At 33.3% G+C, this 13,712-nt stretch overlaps 1 protein-coding gene across 1 annotated transcript in view; it reads left to right on the top strand.

Moving 5' to 3' along the window:
* The window catches only part of LRP1B (LDL receptor related protein 1B), a 1,191,264-nt gene that overhangs the window by 855,577 nt on the left and 321,975 nt on the right, over nt 1-13,712 (top strand).

Genomic DNA, 13,712 nt, shown 5'->3' with positions numbered 1-13,712 from the left:
GCTGAATGTGACACCAAAACCAAAAACCAACAGCAGAAGCAACAGCGAAAAACAAACCCCACCATAAAGATCTGGATTGTTAAACCACTGGAGAAACATAATCTCTTATAGGACATGCTCCTTCTCCCCGTAAAAAGAAAGATCTTGAAATCTCCAATGCATTGAGAAATATCTGGTTTGTAAAGCATTTTTTTCTTTTCTTTAATGACCATACAACAAGTATCTGAAATTTAACAGACTTATTGTTTCCATTTTAACTATTGTGCCTTATAGCATTAAAAAAGACAATAGAAACTGGAAATACCAACAGCAATGTTACAATGAAGTTTTATGGAAGTAGACAACTAACTTGGTGTTAGGGTCATAATTTCTAATTCCTAATCTATAACAATTGACAACTTGCTTAATTCAATGAAAATCACTGTATGTTCAATGAAAATGGATATATATATATAATGATATATTTGATAAGTATATCAAATATACTTGTAATAGTTACATCAAATATATTTGTATATATTAAATATCTTATGTTATAGTATATATGCAGATATTTATCCAAGCATAGCCTATATGTATAAATGTGTGTGTGTTCATGGCATTTTGTGCATATCTGTGCATATGAGACAGGGATAGAGAAAAACGTCAAAAAATAGAGAAATAATGTTTTTGAATAAGGGCATGGTGTTTTCCTTTATTTTCTTGTATAAGTGTTTCATCTGAGAAGTGGAATATCTACTTATACACACACATTGATTTTGCTTGTTTTGAAGCTATACCTGACTCTGCTCAGGGCTTAGCCCTGGTCTGCATTCATATCTCACTCCTGGGATCATATGGTTGGAGTGCAATGGATCAAACTTGGGTGCAAAGCAAGCATCTTAAATTAACTCTTGTACTAACATTCTGACACCTAAAACAAGACAAAGTACTATTTTTTTCTTTTGCTTTTGGTTTTGGCATCACTTCTAGTGGTGCTCAGAACTACTACCTACACTTGCACAGGAATCTCTTCTGGTGGCGTAAAGGGAAAATTGGTGCCAAGATTTGAATTGGTATGGATGTACACACTGTCTCTCTGGCCCAATGTATTAGACTAATGAACATTCAAAAAGAATTGGCTTAGATCTGATGAGTTGATTTTTGCTAAAGGCAGTAATCTGAGTTCATAAAATTATGTGGAAGACTTTTGTCTATGTTTTCCAATTAAAACGTGTTTTTATATCTGAGCCAAATTATTTAATCTCCACAGATTCTAGAATTCACATATGAATTTGCTACCTAGTTTTTAAAATGATGGCATAATAGAAAGAATATTCTTCAGAATAGAAAACATAAATTCAAAGTGAATTTTATAAGCTATAGTAACTATAATTACTCAAGGTGACTCTGAAATAATTATCATATATTTTCAATATGTTTGTTTTAGTGCTTTACTATTTTCTTTTTTTTGTTTGTTTTTTGGGTCACATCTAGCGATGCTGTAATCACTCCTGGCTCTCCACTTAGGAATTACTTTTGGTAGTGCTCATTTTAAAATTTCTTCTTCCTTACTTCATAATGAATTTAAGAATCTAGCTTATATAAGTAAATTTTTTATTTTATTCAAGTTTATTTATTTTTCTTATAGTGCTTTTTAGTGGCAGTACAATTTAAATTTTTGACTATTAGTTCTTTTTTTTTTTTTTTTTTTGGGTTTTTGGGCCACACTCGGCAATGCTCAGAGGTTACTCCTGGCTATCTGCTCAGAAATAGCTCCTGGCAGGCACGGGGGACCATATGGGACACCGGGATTCGAACCAACCACCTTAGGTCCTGGATAGGCTGCTTGCAAGGCAAGAGCCGCTGTGCTCTCTCTCCAGGACTTATTGTTAGTTTTTAATTAAACATTCAATTATTTATTTGTTTCTACATTGTGATCTATCAAAGTGATATGTTTTCAATTCAAAATGTTTTTGAAACTTTATTATACCAAAAATCACAGGGAATATATAAGTGTAGCTGTTAGATCCTGAAATGCAATAAAAACATTCAAGTATTTACTTATTGGTTTGAGATATAATTAATAATTCATGCCTCAATAGTAAATAAGCCAGAGCACTTTTGAATTTGGCCTCCAAAATCAAAATTATAAGTAAAAAATACAAGTAATAATAAACATTAAAAGCTATATTTAATAAAGTATTTTGTGACTATTATTTCTTTAGTTGTAGATTTCATGGATTATTAGTAAATAAACCACTTTTTTTTTATTTTGCGCCACATCCAATGACGCTCAGGGGTTATTCCTGGCTATGTGCTCAGAGATTGCTCCTGGCTTGGGGGACCATATGGGACGCCGGGGTATCAAACCACATGCACTCCATCCTAGGCTAGCCTAGGCAAGGCAAATGCCTTACTGCTAGTGCCACCGCTTCTGCCCCAATAAACCACTTTTTGACGTATCATTGTTTTCTAAGTTTAGTCATAATACTATTAGAACATGCCTATGCATTCCTTAATCCTATTTTCCAAGTGACCTGAATTTCTGTTTCTTCCTACTTTTAATTATCTAATGTTTGTGATATATTTTTATTTATTACCTGGGTAATCTAATAACTTGAGCTGATTAAGATATGTTAGATAATCATAAAACTTGGAATAAAATATATCATAGGATTGTGGTCCACTACTATTATTGCTAAGAAATATTAAAGGTGCACACAGACTTAAGTTTCAAGATTGAATAGAAACTATTTTTCCTCTTAAGAAAAATGATTCTTAAACAGATATAGTGATATAATTTATAATGGACCTGGACATCCTAAACAAGCTTCTTTTTACATATCTTTAAAAAAACTAGAACAAATTTACTTTATAGTAATTTTCATTTTTTTCTATTCAAATAACTTTTATGCATGTATAAGTGGATGTGCATATGTATGCTCCAGTTATCTCCATATTGCTTTTGTTTATCATGGGTAAAGATAATAATGTCATAGATGAATTACACTTACCTTTGTATATTCAAGTATGCCAGAAAATGCACATAATGAATTCATTTTTATATTTTGGCATTTCTCATATAAGTAGCACAGAAATGTACGTCAAGGTAAAAACATGAATTAATAACTAGCATTTGGGAAGTATAATGCATATTTATAAACATTTTAAAATTTCTGAAACTCAAGGTATTTATCATAAAGTGTAAAAATTGATCAAAACACTAATATAAGTAAAATGCATGAAAAAATTAGTCAGTGTAAAGAAATGTATTCTGAAGGGAACATCTTTATCATTTTTGGTTGTCTGCTAATATTAACTTTATAAATGAATTCATAAGTTTAGCTCCTATTAAACTGAGAAATGGCTATTATTGTTTATTCTACTATTACACCAAGATTTACAATAAAACATACATACCTGTGTACAAATTAAATCTGATCCTATTTACAAAATTACTATCAGTAATTATTTTTTTTATTTTAAACATCAAATAAAGTTGCTATATCCTTAATTTTATGAGGAAAATGTGATCATTTTTGAAAAAATACAATTAAATTACATTGGGTGATTAGATTATTAAAAGAAAAAAATATTCTATTTTGTTCTATTTTTATTTATGATCTGTATGTCATGTTTGTGTTCTGGTAGCTGAAACAGTAACTAATCCTGACAGGATTTGAGACAACATGATTATAGCCTTTCTTCCAGTGGTTACACGCTAAGTGTTAATCATTTCTTGGAAGGCACTAGTTACCTGAGTGACAGAAACTCTTCGGAAGAAACTGTTGTTTATATTCCTAGAAATTTCAATTACTGATGTTTTCAACTTATGACATTCTTTTAGAAACTTTGTCCAAGACATTTCACGGTTATATTCTCAGACAGAAATATTAAGTTTTAAGACTTAAGTTTATAATAAAAGAAATGCAGAGTAGTACATCTCCAAGGTAAACATAACATGATGGAGGTTGTAGACATAATACATTCAAAAAGGCCTTGTAAGCAACTGACAGGTTTATTCCTCAGAAATCCATATTATCCCATTTCCTTCCAGATGTGATTTCAGATGTGATTTCAGATGTGATTCCCTTCAGACCGCGCGTCTTGATTACTTTTTAAAAGAAAAAAAAAATATACATTTCTCTGAGAACAGAGTCTAGGGCAAGTCCTTGAATATAACTGGCTATGACCACCTAAAACATAAAGCAAACAAGTATTTTGATAACATGATTCCTTTTTAATGTTAGAAAACAATTTTAAAGTAGTGATCAATTACAAGTAAGATAAGCAAGATAAATTGCAGTAATTTGGAGTACGCTATAATTTGTGGCACAGAATTTTTTCTTTCAACTTATATAGAAATAATTACTTAATTTCATGAATAATTGAGAAATTATTATTCTAACTAAAAATATTATGATCACTATTTTCATAATGATTATTACCACTATATAGAGCTCTCTAAAAAGATATATATATTTAGAAATTTAGAAATATATTGTCCAATATAGCTTAATACTGTAATTGAAATAAAAAGTTAATAAATAAAAAAAATCTGAACTTTGATACTTGATGTTTAAAGACTCAGAGAAGTAAATTTTCTGATATAAATGTTTGGATTATTTGTCAAATCACAGCAATATTTCATAAGATAGATGTTTTCAGTTATTTTAAAGATATAAAGAATTAATTTTGTTTTTGTTTTGGGACACACTCATTGATACTCTCACTTTACTCCTAGCTCTGAGGTTAGGAATCTTGACTGGTTGGGGCTGGGGATCATATGAATGCCCAGGATGCAACCTTGATCAGTCTTGTGTAAGGCAAGCACTCTATAAGTAAGTCAAAATGAAAGAGCATATCCAGCATCAATGAGAAGTGTGAGGTCATGAGCTTTTTTCGCTTAGTATGAAGCTCCATGGCAAGCAGCATGACACTAATGGCATTATACATATTCAAATACTGATAGTATTATCTTGGATGATGAGATTTTCAGAATAGCTTTCTAGCAATAATGAGTTATTGATAATGTACTAAACAGAACAATGTGAAATTATCCCTCAATTTTTTTATAGAACTGACATTCCTTCAAAATGCTAAAACTGCCCAAAGCTATAAAATATTTTTATTAGTAAGTAAAATAATGTTAGATTCCAGATCAATTAATAAATGGTTTCTCACATTTGTGAATCTTCAATATGCATTTGAAATGTGACCGGAGATTCACTTACTTTATGGTACCGTTTTGTTTTCTGCTGCAACCAGATTCTTGTTCCTAACCACTGAGTTTCCTAGCTAATGCATTATTCCTCCTACATATTCACCTATTCCCTGTACTCAAGGATAACTCTTGAACATTTTCTAAAATACTCCAAAGGAACAATAATTCCTCCATTGAGAAGCACTAAGAAGGATACATATATAATTTTATATCTTTATATAAGTTTTTTTATATCTTTATATAAGATTTTTTTAATACATAATAATACTCAGGAGTTACTCCTTGATCAATGTTCAGAGATTACTCCAGGCAGGGCTCAGGGAACCATATTTTATGCTGAGGTTCAATGGGAGGTTATCGACATGCAAGAGAAGCATTTTGCCTGCTGTATTAGGTCTTTGGCCTCAAGAAAATTTATTGATGAAAGTATATATTAATAATAATGTAAATATAAAAATAAATATATATTTATATAGTTTCAATGGTGTGGAATAGTACAAATCATAAAAAGATCTTGGAGACAGAAAAATAGATTGTATGGGCTTTCAAGTAACAAGTTAATTTTGTGGCAGAAATTTCAAAGGATAGATAGTAAAGACAAAGATACATTGCTTTGAATATTGACATTTTAATTACTAAATGAGTCATATTGTTTCTCCTGTAAATTGATTAATATTTTCTGCTTACAAAAGGTTTTGACGAGTTAAGGTATCTACTACATGCAAGCTAGGACTTGATAATAAGAAAAACACATAATAAATCTGAGAAAATCCTTATTTAGTCAATTATTAAGTAAGCCTAATAAGATTTAATGACTATACTTACTACACACATATTTAGATGAGGGATATCAATTATAATAAATCATAAATTCCTTATCCATTATTGCTTTTTATATGATTACTAATATATGAAAAAATGAAACATCTGTTTTTCATCCGAAATTTCTGAAGCAAGAATACCCAAAATTGACTCATTTGCTGAATGTTTGCTGAAGTAAATATATGAAGGAGATAAAACACAAACATCCATCCTTGTGTAAAATAAAATGTAGAGAGTTTTTCACAATGTTTAACATAAAATTAAAAATAGAAGCTCAGACCTTAGCTATTCCACAGGTCTCAGTCTCTGCAATGATATTCCTATTTTGTAAGATAAGAATGTTATTGAGTAGAGTTAATGGTGTTTATTTCAAACACAATCCCTTTGATTTAAATCCACATACATTTTGGTGATTGTTCAGTTTGGCTACTCATGCAAATTAAAGTGTTATGAAAGTTGAACTCTAAAAAGAATGATGTGTTTTTGAAGAAGAATAATGGTTAGTATAACCAGAGCAAACAGTGTACTCACCCAGAAAATAACTGGTGTTCCTTCAGAATATGATACTGATAGCGATTCGTTGATTTACTATTTTATGAAAACTTTCCAATTTTTAGGCATCAGTAAGAATTTGTACAAGTCCAGCAACATTCTATTCTACCTGACTCATTGTAGAGATTTTTTCATAAAACTTATCATCTAAAAATTATAACTCAGTAATATCATTTTGTACACTCATAAGCTACACAAACATATACAGAAATGTTTACTTTTTATTCAGAAATAATTTTGCTTGCAACAAATAGAAAAATGCGTGTGCTAAAGTGAGTATTTTCAAAATGTTTGTCCTTGGATGGAACTGATGCAAATGAGTCAGAGTGAACAATACTGTCATAGAATGAGTTTGTTCATATGCCAGATACAAAGAAACATAACAGGGGAGTAGCATATGCCCAAAGACTATAGAATTAAAGAGCAAGAGAATGAATAGTTAGTAGGAATCTTTTCACTGTTGGGGGAGGGAATATATATAAGGAAAAGAAGCACTATTGCAATGATAGAGGGAATGGTCACTCTGGACAAGGACTGAATGCATGATACCCTATCAGTAATGGTCACTCTGGTAAGCCTTTTATTCAAAGTATTGTGAACTACCAGGCCACAGAGAAAAAACATATAAGGGAAAAATTACTTCGATTGATGCAATCTAGAGACTAAGAGGGAAAACTGGAACATTGGTGTAGGGTAGTGGACAAAGAGATTGGTGCTGAAATTTTGTTGCCTGAAACTCAATCAAGAATAAATTTGAGGGGCTAGAGCGGTGGCACGGAGCTGTAAAGTGTTTGCCTTGCCAGAACTACGATAGGACAGACTGCGGTTAGATCCCCCGGCATCCTAAGGTCCCCTAAGCCCGGAGCGATTTTTGAATGCACAGACAGGAGTAATCCCTGAGCTTCACCTAGTGTGGCCCAAAAAGCCAAAAAGCCCCCCCCCCCCAAAAAAAAGAATAACTTTGTAACTCACAATTATTTAATCTAAAAGGAAGAAAGGAAGGAAGGAAGGAAGGAAGGAAGGAAGGAAGGAAGGAAGGAAGGAAGGAAGGAAGGAAGGAAGGAAGGAAGGAAGGAAGGAAGGAAGGAGGGAGGGAGGGAGGGAGGGAGGGAGGGAGGGAGGGAGGGAGGGAGGAAGGAAGGAAGGAAAGGAGGAAGGAAGGAAGGAAGGAAGGAAGGAAGGAAGGAAGGAAGGAAGGAAGGAAGGAAGGAAGGAAGGAAGGAAGGAAGGAAGGAAGGAAGGGAGGGAGGGAGGGAGGGAGGGAGGGAGGGAGGGAGGGAGGGAGGGAGGGAGGAAGGAAACAAGCGTATGAACCCCCAGTATGTCACGAGTGAAATGTCAGGGAGGTCAGGACTTGTAAATCTTGCAAGGACAAGCATGCGGCACTGACACTAAAGTTCCTCCAGGCTTTCTATGGTATTCATCTAGCTGAACATGGCTTGAGAGTCGGTCCCTATCATTAGAATATCGAGTGGGTATAACTGAGGCAGGTTATATCCTGCCTATATCTTAAATATAGCATCTTCTTATGAATAAATGAAAAGTCAGTTCAGACTCCATTGGATTGTGGAGATGCGCTTACCTGTCTCGGAAATGAATGTTGTGTGTGTGAGGAGGGTGAAATGAATATTTCAAGAAGACAAATAATGAAGTAAAGTAGTTTTATTTAAGTGACATGTGAGATAAAAGAGAGGGGGAAAAACCTTTAAGTTCTAGGAAAATACTTTGGATGCAAAGACTAAAGTTGAGTTGGTTGAGTTAAAATACAGAATGTAATGTTCCAAATTGCTTCAGAGGCCTGAATATATAGGTCTAACAAAACTGCTTTAGCTTAGGGCTCTCTTTACAGATGAGTCCATTTGTAAAACTAAGTCAAGAATAACAGCTGCGCAATCTAGTGAACTGACTTTTAGAGTCTTTTAAAGTTCTTTGTTCCTGCTGATTTGTTCCTAGGGGCGTGTCTAGACTTTGTATTTGGGCTGGCATCTTGTCCTCGTGACAGGATAACTAATTTTCTTATCTTTTTTTTTTTTTATAGCTTTCAGAAATAATTGCCAAACATCCTCTCTACCTAGGTGATTGCCTACATCTTTTTTGATTTAGCAAGAAAGGCACAAAATTGTTTAGCAAGAAAATTAGATGTTTCTATCGTTGTAAGATTTCAAAGATTCTTTTTCGATATCTCTAAATATGAGAGACTTAGAAAATAAAAATTGTTAAATAATTCTTCTTTAAGGGGCCAGAATGCTAGCACAGCGGCAGGGCATTTGCCTTTCACAGGGCTGATTCAGGACGAACCTCCATTTGATCCCAGGCGTCCCATATGGTCCCCAGGAGAGATTTCTGAGCACATAGCAAGGAGTAACTCCTGAGGATCACCGGGTATGGCCCAAAAACCAAAATCAAATACTTCTTTAAGATAAATGAAATTGGTCATCGTCATAGAAAAACATTTTTAACATTTTTCAGTTATGTTGCTAAATTACTAATATGTAAAACAATAAATCTAATTAGATTCATAAACTGAGTGTTTAAAGAATGTTCATAAAGAAGTGTTAAATGAAAATGAAGAAATTTAAAATAAACTTAAATAAGAATTTTGTTTGTCTGCTTTTTTTTTTTTTTTTTTTGCCACATCTGTGAATGCTCAGGGTTTTCTCCTTACTCTGAACTTAGGAATTACTCCTGATGTGCTCAGAGGACCAAGAGGATACCAGGGATTGAATTCTGGGTAGTTGCATAAAAGCAAATGCCCTAACCACCATACTTGCACTCTGGCCCCAGTAGAATATTTTTTAAAGGAAAGAAAAACATGATCATTGTGATACATACGTGGAGTAGAGTTTTTAGGGAAGGTATTTATTGAAAAATTTTACTAAGTTAATTATAGGTATAATAAAGTTTTAGTAAGGGAATAGGACACTTAAATAAAAAATAGCCAGAGTGTCATTTGCTCCTGAGCAAAATATCTCAGTCAAAATCAGTTGTGTTTATCATGGCTTGTATGTTCCTTTTTGAATGTGAGAGGATGTTTACTGGACTTAATCCTGGGAGTCAGAACTGATGTCAGATGGTGACAGGAAACCAGTGTTAGAAATATTGTTGATATGCATTTCTTTTTTAATCCTATGGTAAGTATTCTGTTAACTACCTGGGCTTTGTCTCATAGAAGTGGATATCTGTGGAGACATACTCAGAAAAACTTTGTCCTAATTGCTGTTGCCTACGTTGTTTATGGCTCATTTTTCTTAGTTTTCTATATTCTGACTTGTGCCTGGGAGCAAGGAATTTGTTAAACTATGGCATTTTGTAACTGTCACTTCTTAGCCTCCAAAGAGGTTTTCACTATTGAGTACTCATCAATACACTGAAATAGGTCTGTTAATAAGCAACAGTGCAAATCCTTCAGTCAATTGCTATGAAGATTTAATATTCATGAAGGATCTAGGACTAATATTATAACAGTTGAACATATTTGAAATCAATACATTGTATGCTAAATTATTATACATATTCAGGTGTTTATTTCTAACATTTGAACCTACCTGAGCTTTAATGGGAAAATGATACAAATCACCTCAGTCAAGTCTATCAGATTTTTCAAATTTTTAAAGAACTATAGCACAGTAAGTATGTCATTTTTTTGAAACACATCAGGCACTAGTTAGATATCCGGCACCCATATGATCCCTCAAGTTCATCAGGCTCTGCACTCATTGCACTGCACATCATTCAATGTAACCCTAAAACATCAAAACGAATAAAGCTGAAGGAAAAGGAAAATTACTTAAAGAGCTATAGTGCATTCAATACACGTGTGAGATGCCTAGCTCAATCCTTAGCATGATATCGTTCCTCATAGATGGATATAACCTGGATACCCCCCAGAACCACTAAACATGAAGACCTTGAGCATTTCTGCTGTCAAGCTGCTTCAAATCTCTGGCCAAAAAGTTGTTTGTTTTTTACCACCATAGCTTGGTAAAATGTCATTGGGAGTGACCCCTAAACCCTCTGAGCACTACTTGGGATGCAACTTCCTGATTAATTAAAAACAAAGAAAACAAATGAAACAGGCCATCTATTTTTTCACATCTGTTTCTGTATAATGATATTAAAAGAATTATATTTGAATTATTTATGTTTATATTTCAGAAAAAAGCTGCCTTACTGGAAAAAGCCTATAGGACTTGTTTTTATTTTTAGGGAAGACTAAATTTTCTTACTATAAAATATACATTTGAATCACTTGGGACCCTTTAATATAATACTCCTGAAAGCTCCCTAGAAAAATGTAAATCAGAGTTTCTAGAATGACAAAAATATATCTCAACTGGTAGAGAATATTATTTGCATGCAGGCATGCTGGCAGTATGATTTCAATGCCTGACACAGCAAGTTTCTCCTACCACTGTGGCTCCTGAGCACTGCTGGGTATGACCTCAAATCAAAACAAACAAGTATCATAGAATTACTAGATGAGGGCAAGAGTCAATAATTTTAAAGTCGCAGTCAAAATTTTTACAATCAAAATTGATCCTTGTTATTTTCATTTGCTATAGTTATGAGTTTTTTCATAGTATTATTATATGTATGTGCCTATATATTAATCAATCCAATTATATTTCCAAAATGAATATCCTGGTATATTTGTTGCATGTGTCTCAGCGTTTATTTTATTTTATTGGTTGGTTTTGGAGTTACAGTTAATGACTCTCAGTGCTCACACCTGAATGTATTTGGGAATCACTCCAAGCTATGCTCAGGCAACTAATAGAATCTTGGAGATTTTAAGCATATTGTTCACATGAAAAGAAATCTGTATTATCTCTCCAACACTTACCTGAATTTTATCACTGGAAAATGACAACATTAGACATTATCAATTTATCAATCTTATAAAATACAATGATATAATGATTGTGGTCTAAGAGAGAAGAAAATGTTAGTTGATAAAACATTACTTCATAAATTTTTTTTTTTTTTGTGGTTTTTGGGTCACACCCGGCAGTGCTCAGGGGTTACTCCTGGCTCCATGCTCAGAAATTGCTCCTGGCAGGCACGGGGGACCATATGGGACGCTGGGATTCGAACCAATGACCTCTTGCATGAAAGGCAAACGCCTTACCTCCATGCTATCTCTCCAGCCCCTACTTCATAAATTTTAATATATAATCAAATCAGTGTAGGATGCTAATAAAATACATATTCTGATTTAATAAACTTGTTGCAGTTAGGGAATACATGTTCTAATACATTTCATATATCAATGATATAAATAAAAATTACAAACTACTTTACAGAATTATAGGTACTTATGTTTTTTAATTTATAATATTTATTACAATAAGTGAGGCAGTTCTCAAATATTAGGTGTTATATGTAAGGGAACAATTGTGAAGAAAAGGAGAACAAGATTTGTTTACATACTCCTCCTAAATAGTCAATAATACTGAAATATATAATGAGACGTATTTAGAAAATCAAGTATTATTATGTATACCAATAAATGTACAATAAATATAATATTTGATGATCAAAGATATCTATCAGAGCATAATTAATATGAAAATATTTTACCTTTTAAAATAGTGATAAAAATTTTATAGAGAGATTAACTATTAAAACATTTTAGGAAGATCTATGAAGCAAAAGAGGTAATTCCAATTGCTAAATCATAAACAGTTTATGCAGGAGGCCTGGGTTTCACAGCTGGTATCTTATATTCCCCTGAGCACTACTGTTAGCAGGACCCTCAAGTACTGAATGAGGGCAGTAACACCAACAAATATGGCTCAAAATTTTAAAAAATGAAGTAAAATCTCATAAAAGAAGTTGGGGAGGGTTCCTGTCTTTTCTATGGTTTGGAAGAGCCTGTGGATCAATGATAGTAAGTCTTCTTGGAATGTTTGATAGAATTCATCTGGACCTGGACTTTTGTCCTTAGGGAGTTTCTTAATTACATCTTCTATTTACTCTGAAGTGATTGGCCTGTTTAGGTTTTCTAGATCTTCAGATTCCAGTCTTGGTAGCTGGTATTTTTCCAAGAATCTATCGATTTCTGCTGGGTTCTCTAGCCTGAGTATAGTTGTTCATAATATGACCTCATAATATGTTGTATTTCTTGGGGTTCTGTTGTAATCTCTCCCCTTTCATTTGTGATCCTATTAATTTAGGTGATTTCTCTCTCTCTCTCTCTCTTTTTTTTTTTTTTTTGGTAAGTCTTGCCAGTGGTTTGTCTATCTTGTTTATTTTTTTCAAAAAACCAACTCCTGGACTCATTGATTTTTTGTATTGTTTTCTTGGTTTCTATGTTGTTTATTTCTGCTCTGGTTTTTATTATTTCTTGACTTCTCATTGTGGTTGGATTTCTTTGCTGCATTGTTCCAGTTCCTTAAGGTAATCCTTTAAATTGTTGATTTTGTTATTTTCCTCTTTTCTGACATAAGCCTGTATTGCTATGAGTTTCCCCTTAATTACTGCTTTCGCTGTGTCCCACAAGTTTTGACAAGTTGTCTCTTCATTATCGTTTGTCTCAAGGAATCTTTTTACTTCTTCCTTGAGTTGCTCTTTGATCCAACTGTTGTTGAGTAGCATGTTGTTTATTCTCCAGGTGTTTGATTTTCTCCATTGTTTCTTCTTACAATCAATTTTCACCTCTGTTGCATAGTGATCTGACAGGGTGCTTCTGATGATCCTTACGCTTGTGGTTTATATAAGTTAGATTTATATCCTAAGGCATGGTCTATTCTGGAGAAGGTACCATGTGGGCTTGAGAAGAATGTGTATTCTGCTTTTTGGGGGTGGAGGGCCCTATATAAGTCTTCTAGCCCTAGATCTTCTAATTTTTCATTTAGGGCTCTTATTACTTTGCTATTTTTCTGCCTGCAGGATCTATCCATTGGTGATAGTGGAGTATTGAGATCCCCTACTACTATCACATTTCCCTTCATGTGTTTCTCCAGGTTTGTGAGTAATTGCCTCACATATTTTGCTGTCTACATTAGGTGTATAAATATTGACCAGGGTTAGTACTTCTTGATCTATTGTTCCCCTGATCAGTATGTAGTGACCTTCCTTGTCTCTGATAACTTTCTTGAGGTTGAATGCAATTTGGTCTGATATTAGGATG

This window comes from Suncus etruscus, chromosome 5, assembly GCF_024139225.1.
Source record: "Suncus etruscus isolate mSunEtr1 chromosome 5, mSunEtr1.pri.cur, whole genome shotgun sequence".
Taxonomy (NCBI): Eukaryota; Metazoa; Chordata; class Mammalia; order Eulipotyphla; family Soricidae; genus Suncus; species Suncus etruscus.
Note: the sequence above shows the minus strand (reverse complement) of the source record. Positions and strands in the feature narration are given on the sequence as shown.